The 14,312-nt window shown below is 37.7% G+C and overlaps 1 long non-coding RNA gene across 1 annotated transcript in view; it reads left to right on the forward strand.

Moving 5' to 3' along the window:
- Positions 1–14,312, forward strand: part of LOC117980073 (uncharacterized) — a 91,688-nt gene that overhangs the window by 74,603 nt on the left and 2,773 nt on the right. Inside the window, exon 6 of the long non-coding RNA XR_008625234.2 lies at positions 12,149–13,464. This is a non-coding gene — a long non-coding RNA (uncharacterized LOC117980073). The remainder of the gene's footprint in view (positions 1–12,148; positions 13,465–14,312) is intronic.

Below are 14,312 nucleotides of genomic sequence, written 5' to 3' on the forward strand. Positions count from 1 at the left end.
GTATTTTCCTGCTTATAATCTAGTTAGCTGCCATAGAAGAAATCAGCAAATAGCCAGATTCCCCCAGGGAAATGAAAGCTCCCCCATGTGACTGTGGAACTCCCTATTACCTCTCATGCCTGAATGTGATTATGATGCCAGTAACAGAATTTTCTGATGGTATTCTCACCCTTCTTCCAAATATGCCCCAGTTAGAGGAGAAGTTGTATTGCTTGTTTCAAATAATCAATGAGCAAATAGCCAAGGGTAATTTTTAGTGATAGACTTCCAATTTCCTTAAAATGAGTTCCAAGAGACTGGTAATATTTCATAAAATTTTAAGACTACAGATCCCAATATCCCTGCTCTTTACCCTGTTTTGACTGCAGTCTTGGGTCAGAGGACAGAAACTCGGTGGCTTGCTGGAGCAACAAACATAAGTGAGTCTCTACATGCCCTGAGAGCCCGCTGACCTCAAAGATAATACATTTATTTTTAGATTATAATACCATGGGATGCCTATCACATTGTTACTCCCTTGCTTATGTTACTCTTGCTTCTGACATTACAAGTTATTGAATACTAACTACATATCAGGCATTGTACTAGTTACTTCTTGTGGGCAATATATTATTCCTCATCATGATTTTATGAGATATGTATTATTTTCTAAACATGTGGTAGAGCCAGGATTTGAACCCAGGCACTCTGTCATTATGGCCCAGGTTTATTCTCTATAAACTATACGTCCTCCTGCTATATTAAACATGCAACAAAAGTCAATTAGCATTGTCTGGAGGAGCAGGGATAGGTGAAATGCAAGAATTTGGGCATTATTCATAAGCTGCGTGCAGGAGCAGATGAAGAGGCTTTTGTATAGAGATCTCTCTTTCAAAAGAGACAGTTACATACTGTTCTGAGGAGTGAAATTCAGTATGACTGGGGAGTATAGCGTGAGAGGTGAGAGTCATAGTAAGAGATATGGCTGCAAGGTATGAGCAGTGAGATCATGATGTTAGGGTTTGGGGCTTCATCCCATAGACAATTGGTAAGCTGCTGGAGGCTATGCAGCAGGGTGGAGCCATACTGTCTACAGGATAAACAGATATTAGGGAAGTAACAAGGTTGACAAGCAGAACTGTAAGAAGCTCTTAGCAGAAATTGAGATAAGAGTAAAGTCAGATATTTCAATTAAGGCAGCTATTGGGGTGTTAGTTAAACTGATTCAATAACTGTCTTTTTTTTTTTTTTTTGAGACAGGGTCTCGCTCTGTTCCCCAAGCTGGCATCCAGTTGCATGATCACAGCTCACTGCAGCCTCTACCTGCAGGATTCAAGCGATCCTCCCACCTCAGCCTCCTGAGTAGCTGGGACTATAGGTGTGCACCACCTTGGCCAGCTAATTTTTTGGTAGAGACAAGCTCTCACTATGTTGCTCAGGCTGATCTCAAACTCCTGGGCTCAAGCAAACCTCCTACCTTGGCATCTTTAAGTTTTAACTATTTAGAACTTAATATTGAGTGGCTTTGTGTTTAATTGGGTGAGGAGGATAAGAGGGAGGCTAAAGGTTGCTTCCAAAGTTTTCAGCTTGAATGACTAGGTAAAGAGTGGTTCTGTTTATAGAGATGGGAAATGAAAGAAAAATCACATGCTTCATTTTAGATTTGTTAAATTTAAGGTTTCTCTGGAATATGCTAGTGGAGAGGTCAAGGAAGAAGATGGACTCTTGAATTTGGGACTCAGAAGAGGAATCGAGACTGAAGACAGAGATGTGGCAGTCATCTGTCTGCCTGCACATGGAACAAATAGAAGTGTCCACTCTATCCTAATGGATAGCAATCAGGAGAAAGACAGGTCTGTAGTATCTTCAGATTGTATAAACAGATGCTAGAAGGTCTCTAAGTCTAGTTGTGAGAACTGGAGAATGGAGATGACCTAGTCCATATCAAATCAATTAAATTCCAGGTTTTGGTAATATCCAGCTGTGGCCTTCTAAGAGATTGTTTTGCCCAGAACCTATCCCTTTTATTGGAGTAATTTGCTCTCTGTCAGTGGTGGCACTCAGAAGACATAGACTTTGTTATGTGACCATTAATTTTGACTATGGCTGATTAGCTCATGCATGGACACTGGATACAACTTCAGCCCTTCTAATTCTTCTCAGGAGAAACACAGAAGACTGGGTGCTAGAAGCTTAGCCCTATTAATAGAATTCTTGAGTAAGAATCACCAAAAATCTCCTGGGGTCCACTGAACTGCCTGGGTTCCCACCTTTTCTGATGCCTGGAATCTGTGAGGCTCCCCAGTATCCTTCAGATAAATTCTCTTGTTCTATGAAGATATTCTAAAGTGGGTTTGGGATACTTGCAACCAAAAGAGTCTTAATTAGGACAGCCTTGAAGTGTCTAATTAGGGAATCATTAACAGAATGAAGCAAAGGCTGAGGCTGAGCTGAGCTGGCCAGGGACCAAGATAAGCGGCTTTGCAAGTCTCTCTGTGATACAGTGAAGACTGTGGTGACTGCACTTGCTAAAGCCATTGCATATAATTTGGCTTCAAATGACTAAGGGGCCCTTTTGTGCATGGCTAATCATGTGGGGATGTTTAGTACAAAGCTAAATATGCCCTTCAGTCCTGCCACGCTTTCTCATAAGTGAGATGTGAGCTTGAATTGTCTCTTCCAGACAAATCCTGCTGCTTCATTTTTTAAAAAACTATCTGTCTAGTGTAGAAGGGATTCAATTATCCCTTAACCTTAAAAATATGCCAATGGATGGTGTCGGCCTTCTGAGGCTTGGAGCAAATTCATGTTACACAAATCTGTTTCTCATTTATGTGTTCAGTTAAATCACCAGGGTTGTTTTTTTTCCCTCATAGGATGTGGCAGTACAGAAGGCTGACACCTTTTTTATTTGGGCATTCTACTCAGATCCTGGACATAGGGAGGAAGGAGAAGAAAGTACTTGAAAATGTTGATGTCTTTCTTTATTGGACAAAAGGCCCCAGAATAAGAAATGATGGAAGAAGGCATTTTTAAGTACTCAGTCACTTTCTATGTCACTAGACTCATATCTTATTAGTTGGTATGATTTAATGAGTCATATAGTAATGTTTCTAATGTACTACCTTTGGTATAAATTGTAACTGATGCAAAATATAGTTTAAAAGAATAAACAAGGAAATGCTAAGTCATAAGAAAGAAGAAAGATTTTAGTAATGTAATACTTAAATAACTTCAATAGAGATTTAAGGATTTATTTGTATACATTTCATAGATTTGTTTAATGATTCTGCAAAATTCCATAGCCAGTGGAAAAAAAAAAACCACTAGAACCCAGAAATAGCATATAAGTTGTTCCCTCAAGACATGAGATGGTCAATGAGATACCTAATTAGCATCATTATTTATCTGGGAAAACTTTAAAGTACACAATTTGATAATATATACTAAGTAGTATAGTGATAGTAAATAAAAATCACTTTGGCTCTATGTAGAATATTTCCTATTGGTAAGCAGGGTTGAAGGAGATACCTACATATATGGTGTCTTGAGTGGAGGAATTCGAACACAGAACCTGGTTTAAGCTGGTTTTTCCTAAACACACCCTGGAGAGAATGACTCTTCAGTACCATTTTCCTGGATCTCCTGAGCAATTCTTTTTGTTTGTTTGTTTATACTTTGTCTTCCATTAGACAGCATTATTTTGCTTTCAACCATATAACCCTAACCAATACAAATACGGTAGAAGGCATTCATGATCAAAGAGAAAGAGCCCTAAAATCAGAATCTCAGAGTGAGGTTGTACCTGGAGACCACGATGCATTGGTATCTTTGTGGATCTGGAAAAATGCTCATCGCGACTAATCACCAATGAAATGCAAATCTAAACCATAGGGAGATATCATCTCACCCCAGTTGGAATGGACATTATCAAAAAGCCAAAATAATAATAATAAAAAGAAATGCTGGTGAGGATTTGGAGAAAGGGGAACTCCTATGCACTGTTGGTGGGATGTAAAATAGTACAGCCACTATGGAAAGTAGTTTGGAGGTTCCTCTAAAAACTACAAATAGAACACCATATGATTCACTAACTGCTGAGTGTATATTCAAAAATCAGTATGTCAAAGAGATACCTACACTCTTTTTTTGTTTTGAGATGGAGTCTTGCTCTTGTCGCCCAGGCTGGAGTGCAGCGAGGTGATCTTGGCTCACTGCAATCTCCGCCTCCCGGGTTCGAGATATTCTCCTGCCTCAGCCTCCCAAGTCACTGGGATTACAGGTGCCCGCCACCATGCCTGGCTATTTTTTCAATTTATAGTAGAGACGGGGTTTCACCACATTGGCCAGGCTGGTCTTGAACTCCTAACCGCAGGTCATCAGCCAGCCTCGGCCTTCCAAAGTGCGGGGATTACAGGAGTGAGCCACCAGGCCCGGCCGATACCTGCACTCTTCTGTTTATTCCAGCACTATTCGCAATAGCCAACATATGGAATCAACCTAAGTAAGTGTCCATCAACAAATGAATAAATGAAGAGAATGTGGTGTATAAAGAGTGGAATACTGCTCAACCATTAAAAGAATGAAATTTGGTCCTTCGTGGCAACACGGATGAGCCTGAAGGACGTTACGTTAAATGAAATAAGCCAGGCACAGAAAGACAAATACCACATGAGCTCAATCATATGTGGAAGCTAAAAAAGTTGATATCATGTAAGTAGAGAGTAGAACCATGGTTACAAAGTCTGGGAAGAGTAGGGGGAAGAGGGGCTAGGGGAGATTGGTTAAGGGATACAAAATTATAGCTAGATAGGAGGAATGTGTTCTAATGGTCTATAGCATTGTAGTGTGGACCAGAGTTAACAACAATTTATTGTATATTTTCAAATAGCTAGAAGAGAGGATTTTGAGTATTCTCAACACAAAGAAATGATAAATGTTTGAGGTGACTGTCTTGCTCATTACCCTGATTTGATCGTTACACATTGTACACATGTATGAAAATATCACATTGCACTCCACAAATATGTACACTTATTATGTGGCAATTAAAAATAGTAACCAATAAATAAATAATGAGTAGAAAAATTAGAAAACGAATATGTAATATCTAACTCTGTAGAGCCCTCTATTTTAGAAAAGAAACTTGGTAGATTTGTTCTAAGATTTGATCGCTAGAGGTCACCAAAGACACAGAAATTATCAGTATTTTTTTCTATCCGTTTTTGAGTCACAGGCGGTTGTCTCTGGCCTCTCCCATTATGCAGTGCATTTACTGGAAGACCTTTTGCTGCTTAGTCTTAAGGAGAGTAAACTGTTTGGACTAGTTTTTTCTAATATTAAATATTCCCGGAAACAGACAGCCATCTCTCTATGGGACTATTCAAAACAGATGGGTGTTTCTAGAGAATGTGATTTATTTCCTTCTCTGATACCAAAGGGCCTATTGGTTGATACCTGCTGAATGTGAGTTCTGAGTAATGTTGTTAGACAGAACCACAGAACACCCAGCAGCAGCACACACCGTTTCAAATGAAACAGCATGGACCATTTCAAGGAAAAAACATTGTGCCTTTACTGGTAACATGGCTGGTGTAGGAGGGCTCCAATGAAGCAGAACATTCAAGAACACCCATTGCATCTTTTAAATAACAGACCACACTACCTTTTGCATGTTAATAATTCTGCATTTTTAAAATTGAACTCAACATTAGCCTAAATCCCCAGACCCTAAATTTGTGGAGATTCAAAAACAAACAAGATTGGAATCCTGAAAAGACTCAATGAAACTGTCTCAATTTAAGAGATGCTTCTAGCAGAGATAGAAAGATATAATAGCTAATTTCAGTTTTTTTAGCATGCTCACATTTTAGGGAGGCATAATTCATATTAAAACTTTCTAATTCTGTAATTAGACAAGATGTAGCCTGTAGAAGATGAATATTTGTCAGGAGTTAAATGCAGCTAACAAAGATGCAACAGGCAAGAAGCCTTTCACATTTTCAAGGTTTCATTTACCAATAGCTACATTATTTCCCTGGTTATGTAGATAAGTTTGTGTTTAAATGGTCTCCTGCAGAAACTAAGTAAACCATTTTTTTTCCCATAAGACCTCACAGTGCTTAGATACCTGACAAATCCAAAGTTAAGGCTTTGGTACAAGCCATAAACTAAAAGACTCAAGCCAATATCAACGTGACACATTTTGCATTTAGGCTTGTTCTTTATTCAGTGGACTTCATTTGACTTTGATCTTGGTTAACTTTGAAGTATGCAAGGTTCCCACTTTCCATAAGGTTTTTTTTTTTTCCAGTTAAATCAGACAGGCAGGCAAAGGAAATCTAAACCTTGAAAGAAGTGAAAACAACTAGACACAGTCAGTGATATATTTTCACTACTTTGTTTAAAACAGCACATTGCCATACTTAAAACACTTCACATCAATGAGTTATTTATTAAGTTTTAAATATAAGTCACATTTTCCACTGTATCTTAGGAGACACATTTGAAAACATGTTGGGAATCTGTTGTATGATTTGTGTGAAAAGTTTAGTTAAATGCAAAACTACAGATTGTAGTTAATGATGTACTATTACCATGAAATAGCCATTAACTTAAAGGAAATATTTATATAGGAATTACAATATATGACATTTTATATCTGAAAGCTGGATCTCTTATGGAATTTTATAGACTATAGATTTCAAAATCTACTTGAAACTAGGATTCGCATATGTATTTATAAAATGATCCAGACCCACATCTCAAACATTCATTAATTTTGTTTCACCCTTATCATGTTTTAGATTTATGGAGCTATTTCTTATCATGAAGTGAACTTCACTTAATAATGAAGTACATATACACATGCACACACATAAACGTGCATGGGTGTGTATGAATTTATTATTTGGAACAAAAATAGAATCATATATGTATCATTTATAAAATGTGTCGTAAAGGATATTAAGAGAAAAAACTTCTTTTTTGAGAGATTTTAAAATTCAACCCAGCCAGGTATCATTTCTCTCTTTCATGATACCTCACTTACCCTAGTTATTCTCTTCTCTTAAGTCTGCAAACTGGAACTTCCCTCTATTAAAGAAAGTAGTAAATTTGTGTTACATCAGATTAACAGCAGGGGGTCCTGAAGTCAGTACACGTTACTATTTCAGCCCTATTCTAGAAAGAAGCAAAAATTTGAATTACATTTCAAGTCATCTAGAAGGGCTAAATTCTCTTTGGGGTAAGTCTGACCCTGTCAAATTACAAATCTAATATTGTTTTGGACATACAATCTGACCAGTGACTCATGTAAGAACTGTTACAGTTGAGTTACCAACTGTGGTCTTACAAACCATTTTGGAGTAGAATAAACACTCTCCATGGATCTGGAGACAACATGTCTCATTCCTGCACCAGTTCTTTATCTTCCTATGGACATCTGGAAGAAATCCCCCAAAATATTTACTTGTATATTTCTCTATAATTATATGTAATGTATAAAATTAAGAAGTTGAGGAAATAAACTTTAAAGAAGAGGATTTTGAGATGTAACAGTGATGAAGACTGATATGTGTAAGCCTCCTCTACAAAAATTGTTACTATAGAATGAGACGTATGGTACAGGCTAAGGCTCCCATGGCTTTGACTGTATTCTTTGGGAATGACACTGGAAACCACCCTAGCAAGTTGGAATGTCAGGTGCAGACTCTGGATTTGGGGTCTCAATATTCTCAGGTGAAATCCTAAAGCTGTGTGATACTAGACAAGATATGTAACTTATTTGAGCCTCAATTTCATCATTTATGAAATGGAGATAATACATGCCTAGAAGGACTGTCATGAATATAAAGTCAGAGTGTAAATGCAAAGCACTGACATAATATCTAGCTTGAAATAAATGTTTAATGAAAATTTGTGTCCTTCCACAGAAGGTTGTTGTAGGATTAAATGACTTGATATTTATAAAAGTGCTTTGAAAACCACAAAATGCTACTCAAGTATTAGACTTCATTAATGTTATTTTAAATTTGTGTTTTATATGCCCTTATTCTTTTGGGAAACTTTAGCCAACAAAATAGATTGTCCAGAATTGATACAGAAATCCTACCAGATAATCCAAAGTCAAATTTAAGAGAGTATTCATTTTCCCCCAAGAAAAATTTTATGATAATTAACAAAGAGCTAACTTTATTATTTGGAATAACTACCAATTAGCTTCCTCTAGACACCAAAATACTGCAGAAGAAAATATATCAGGTGGGGGTGGGGAGGGCAAGAGAAAGAAAGAAAAGAAGGAAAACAAGGGCACTGGGACAGTTTACTATAGGAATGACTGAACATGGACTGTGACTTTAATTACTTTAAGGCATGAAAACTCATTTTAAAATGTAGTTTAGTTTGAAGGACACAGTTATTCAACACCTATAATTAGACAAATACCACTAAATAGGCCTGGAAAAGGCTCTTTGGGCTGAAGATACACTTTCAAGGAGCAGGAAGCTATTCCTGAAGTTCCCATGTGTGTAGTAAAACTTCAGCTCATGTGGACTAAGTTATACGTCCATCCTGGCAAATGCTGACACCCCTGGAGGGTTAGACCCTAATAATTCAGTTCCCTGGTAAAAACAGTGTTGTATACACCTGCGGGGGCACTAAAAATAGGGACTGAGTGTGTAACCACTAGAGCACAGACTATATTATATACAGTCCTCTCCTGTGAGCAGGAAGCAACTAGAATTTGTTAAATCCAAGTTAATACTCTGTGAAGACGTTTCTTCATAAATCAGGGCCCTAATGTGCAGTGACTTGTTCGAAGTCCTAGAAGACATCATAGAAGAATCAAGATCATAAGTCGATGTGATACAGGATTACTAGGCAACAAGCCACAAGAGAAGAAACAGCATCTAGGCTGAGAGAGCTTACTATGAAGTCAAACCAGCCTCTTTCTGTCTCTCTGTGGCTTTGATCAACTTGTTCAAATGACAAGCTTCAATTTCTTCACCTGGAAGAGGACAATAATCATGAATACCTTGCAATGTGGGTATGAGGCTGAAATGAGAAACTGTATGTAAAGATTTTAGCACTCTGATACAACAAGTAGCTATGACCATGAATAATATTTTTAAACAAAATACTCACAAAAATACTCTATCACATAGATAGGGGCCTGCAACCAAGGGGCCTTTTGTGGAAATATGTTAGGAATGCAGGGGCTGTCCTGAAGAATGTTCTGTGCTAACTTTAACCGGGAGTGAAAAATGACTGCTTAGATAACAAGAACCAAACAAAATGGGAATCTTATTCTAATATGCTCTTTGAATGTCTCTTCAAATAATCGTTACATTAGGCTAAGTAGAAACAGCCTCCAGAAGCTTCATCTTTTGAACTGTGACAATTGTCTCTGTGCCAATGGAACTTAAACATACTATTGGTTTTTAGCTCTAGAGAAGGTATTCTTTTAAAATGTACTTTATTCTATTTTGCATTAGTCAGCTAGGGGTGCTGCATTAAGCATGCTATATTTCAGTAAATATCTGTAAAATACATTTAAACCTGTATTTGATCTGCATTTAGTTCTTTTCAGGAACTACAGCTAACAAAGTAGATGGCCAGGAATTGATATGATAATCCTACTAGTTAATGCAAAGCCACATTTAAGTGAGTGTCCATTTCTCTCAAAGAAAAAAATGTATAGTAATTCACAAAGAATTAACTTTATTATCTGGAATAACTACTGTCTTTCTTCCTGAAAACACCAAAATGCTCCAATGCATGCAACTACTGAAAGGCATGGGAAAAGGATGTGTCATCATCAATCTGTCACTCTTCCCCATAGCCTACACTTTGCTGCTGTCTGAGTTTGCTTTCAGTCCTGCAGCCTGTGCCACATCTACTATGAAATCTATGGGGGCAGGTATGGGGTTTCCTGGTAGAAGGTAAAATAAAAGCCCAGCTATACTGTAGAAGACATGTTCTGAGAGAGGTGGAATGGAATGGGATGATTCTTCTTCCTCAAGGCATATTTGTCCTGATACTGCTGATACTGAGGCAGTAGCAATGGGGCCTGAGAGGAGAGGGAGGAATAAAGATATGGAGTAGAGTGTATGTAAGAGTGTGATGAAGGGGCTGGTCTAAGATGACTTTCAGGTTTCTGGATTAGTAGAGTGTAGACTGGGAGGATGTTGGTGCTATTTTCTGAGATAAGAAGGAAACAGGAAGAGAACAGATATAAAGGGAAAAATATAAGCTGGTATTGAACAGGCTGAATCATCGCATATAACCAGTAAGCAAATGGATAGAAAGATCTAGTTATTTTTTAGACTAGTATTTAAATGGAGGCAATAAAATACAGAGCACTATGTATCAAGGACAGTTTGTGATATAAACAGATACAATTTAGTCATGTCATAGATCTGCCTTTTGTGAGCAATAAAATTTAACTCTTTGGGACTACTCATTATTAGTACAATACATTTGGAAAACAATATGGTAATAAATATCAAGAACCTTAAAATATTACTATTTTATTTAATAATTTTACTTCTAAGATGCTATGAAGCTAATCATAGATGTAGACAGTATACAAAACATGTATACTGCAATAATTAAAGGAGCAAAACATTGAAATCAACCTGGATATCCAATAATAGGATAAGAAAATAAATCATGATACATCTGTGGAACAGACTATTAGTCAACCATTAAAAATAGTTTTCATGAACAGTCTTTAAAGATGTGAGTGCTTCAGTTTTCTCTTGCTGCACAACTAATTGCATCAAAACATATTAAATTAAAACAACACACATATATTATGTCACCCAATTTCTCAGGATTGGGTGGTTCTGGCTCAGCATGCCTCCTGAGATTTTAGTCATGCTATTGACAAGGGTTATGGTTTTCTCAAGGCTTGACTGGGGCTGGAGAAGCCATTTCCAAACTCATGCATATGGTTTTTGGCAGGCTTCATGGCTGTTGGCTGGAGGCTTCAGTTCCTCACCATGAGAGCCTTGTTGTAGTGCTCCTTACAACATGACAGCCTGTTTCACTCAGAGTGAGAGATGGGACAGAGAACCCACTATGGAAGCCACTGTCAGTTATAGCCTATTGATCTCACAGACCAATCCTGGTGCAACATGGGAGAAGCCACATTTAAATCAGTGTCCATTTCTCACAAGGGTGTGAATACTAGGAGGCAGGAATCATTCAGGGATATCTTGGACTCTGGCTACCACAGTAAGTCAATGCTTTTGATAAAGTGTTAAGTGAGCAAAATAAAGAATATATGTATAGCTTAATTATTCAAAAAATGCAAAGAAGGCAATGTAAGCATACCAGAATTTTAACTATGCTTATATTGGTTGCATGACTATAGTTTGTTTCAATGTTTTTATATAGTCTTTGATATTTCATAAGAATTTTATGATTAGAATGTATTTTATTATGTTCTTTCTAAATGTTAAAGAAGCTTAGAAAACACATTGAGTTATTAATTTTAATTACTTTTACATTGCGTATGAAGATGTTCAATAAAACTCAAGTCCTCTACTAAAAAAAAACTGAAGTATTTTACTAATTTAATATAACTAGTTAAGCTTAGGACCAAGAGATTATAATTTGACTTCTTTTTAAACAGTTCCTTATGTTCCCTAGCATAAGTATTTTATAGATATTCAAACATAATAACTAAACCCCTAGGTCGATGATCATTAAAATATTTTTGCTATTCAGTTTGCCCGCTTTATAAAAAGGTACTATGTGCCAAGGCTAAACATTCTCTAAGGTAACATTTGAACTCTAAAATTCATTGATTTTTAGAAGATATTTATTAAATAATAAGTATTTAAAGCACAGTACTTTCTTAGTCAACTGTACTGCAGTCCAAGATTCATGAGGAATTTAAAGGTGTTTTTGGAAAGAGAAGTTGGTGCAGATGTTTATTTTTCACTTGCACCATGAAATCTAGGCCCTGCCTTAGCACAGTGGAGGTTGGCATTTGGAGATGTGAAAAGCAATACGGTTTTCTGCAGCATTCATTGGGTTTCAGTAGCCTGCTACATGGAGTGGCGCATATTTGTGAATTCATTTAGTCCTGAGCAGTGTCTATAGATACCCCAACAAAGATCTTTCCTGGTGTTTGAATGTTTACTGGTATTTCCTTCTGCAGGATGTCCGCTCTGCTTGTCTTACCGCATGAGAGAGTGCAGATGTTCCCGAAAGCATCTTTGCGTGGATTTGCTTGAAGCGAGATGTGAGAGAAGGGGCAAAGCTCGAAGGGAGCTGCTAGAGAGAGAGGAAAGCAGCTGGACAGGGCTTTCCTGATGACTGAAATGTAAGCCATCCTCTAGGAAACAAAGTCACTTTCTTTTCTGAGAACAGGCACTTGCCGTCACAGAGGCCAGAAATGTGCTAGAATTCTTTCAAATTTTCAAGATCTCAATGTCTCCATTATGACGACACTCTTGGATAGTCTGTTTGTTCCTGTGAGGTGGCTCCAACGTATTTTTCAGTGTCTGAAACACAGGAGACCTGCAGATAGGAAAGGTATGTTCAAGGAGAAAGAAAGATCTGATTTCACTCCAAGCAAGTAAGGTGAATTCGTGATTATAAAATCTAGGCAAAACAACTCTGTAAACATATCTCAAATGCTACTCACATGATAAAACTACTGTGAAGAGATTTACAAACAGGCCCCTAGGATGTAGGTGACTACAGGTGCAAACAAAATATTTAAATGTTTAATTACCTGTGGTGCATTGTACTCTTGAGAGTGACTAGGGCTTCCTTAAAGATGGAAAATGCTGAGATCTGCCCCAAGGATCTGAGGACTTATAAAAGAGGGAGAAATGGTTTGAGGAGATTACTGTCAAAAAGACTGAGTCAAACAGACAAATTTAGTACATGCATACACTATGATGATAAATAGATTCTAAAGGGAAAGCGTGGCCGGGCACTGTGGCTCATGCCTGTAATCCCAGCACTTTGGGAGGCCGAGGCAGGTGGGTCACCTGAGGTCAGGAGTTTGAGACCAGCTTGGCCAACGTGGTGAAACCCCGCCTCTACTAAATATACAAAAAGTAGCTGGGCGTGGTGGTGGGCACCTGTAATCTCAGCTACTCAGGAGGCTGAGCAGGAGGTTGCTTGAACTGGGGAGGTGGAGGTTGCAACGAGTCAAGATCCTGCCACTGCACTCCAGCCTGGGCAACAGAGTGAGACTCCATCTCAAAAAAAAAAAAAAAAAAAAAAAAAAAAAGAAAGAAAGAAAGAAAACAAAAGGAAAATGGAAGGCGTGTTCTCTCAAAATAGCTTGTGAAACAATGCTCACCAAGTGATTTGGACTCTGGTGTGTGGGCTAATACAGATCTGTTTCAGTGGGAACACAGTAGGGCTTTTAGTTATGTATTTAGACTAAACCAAAGCAAATCGATGTGCCAAGGAATGCAGAAATTTCTCGGCCATGTTCAAGTCACAGAATCCATAAAGGTTAGTGTGAGAAGAAAAAGTAACTCATGATCTTATCTTTCACCAATGCTTCTACAAATGACCACAGCCTGCCCTTAAATTAAGTGAATGAATAATGAGAACAGATGGAATGAGATGGGAGAGGTGGCTGACTTAGAAATTTGACCTTGAAACTGTGGTTCATAGCAATGAACTTCCGACTTTTCCCAACCAAATTCTTAAATCTATAAACATGTCGTAAACTATAAAGGAAAAGTCCACAAATGGGTCGATGTCTATATTAATCTTCATCTTCTAGAATAGCTGATCACTCTCTCCTCGTCATCATCTTCATCATTGTGAAGCAAGACCAGCTCTCTGAGATAGGAAAAGAATTTCATAAATTCATGATGGATAAGGCATAAAAGTTTCCCATCTTGAGAAAGAATGAAAAGAGGCAAACGAGATTTTTCTTAAACTCACTACCTCAGGAATATGTGTAAAAGGATGAATGATTAATATTTAATGAATGTCTGCTGTGTGCTATGCAGTAGTAATGACTTATCTGTGTTATCTCATATAAACCTCGTCACAATTCAGTGAGGTAGGTATACTCATTTTGCTAATGAAAACATCAGAGGTCAAATGATTTGCTAAAAAATAATTCCAGAGGTAAGTGGCAGACTCTGTTTTTGAATCATGTCTTTTAGCACTAAAATCCATCCTTCTTTCACTTCCCATGCTTCTTTCCTTAGAGCCCTGCATGAATTGGTCCATGTAGCACTATTAAAATGGAATCAGTGACTCTGCTGCTCCTTGGAAAGGTCAAACTTTCTTTCACTTGAGGGCCTTGCTTTTCACCTAGGTATCCTACCCAGTTACTCCCTCAC

Source organism: Pan paniscus, chromosome 3 (assembly GCF_029289425.2).
Source record: "Pan paniscus chromosome 3, NHGRI_mPanPan1-v2.0_pri, whole genome shotgun sequence".
Taxonomy (NCBI): domain Eukaryota; kingdom Metazoa; phylum Chordata; class Mammalia; order Primates; family Hominidae; genus Pan; species Pan paniscus.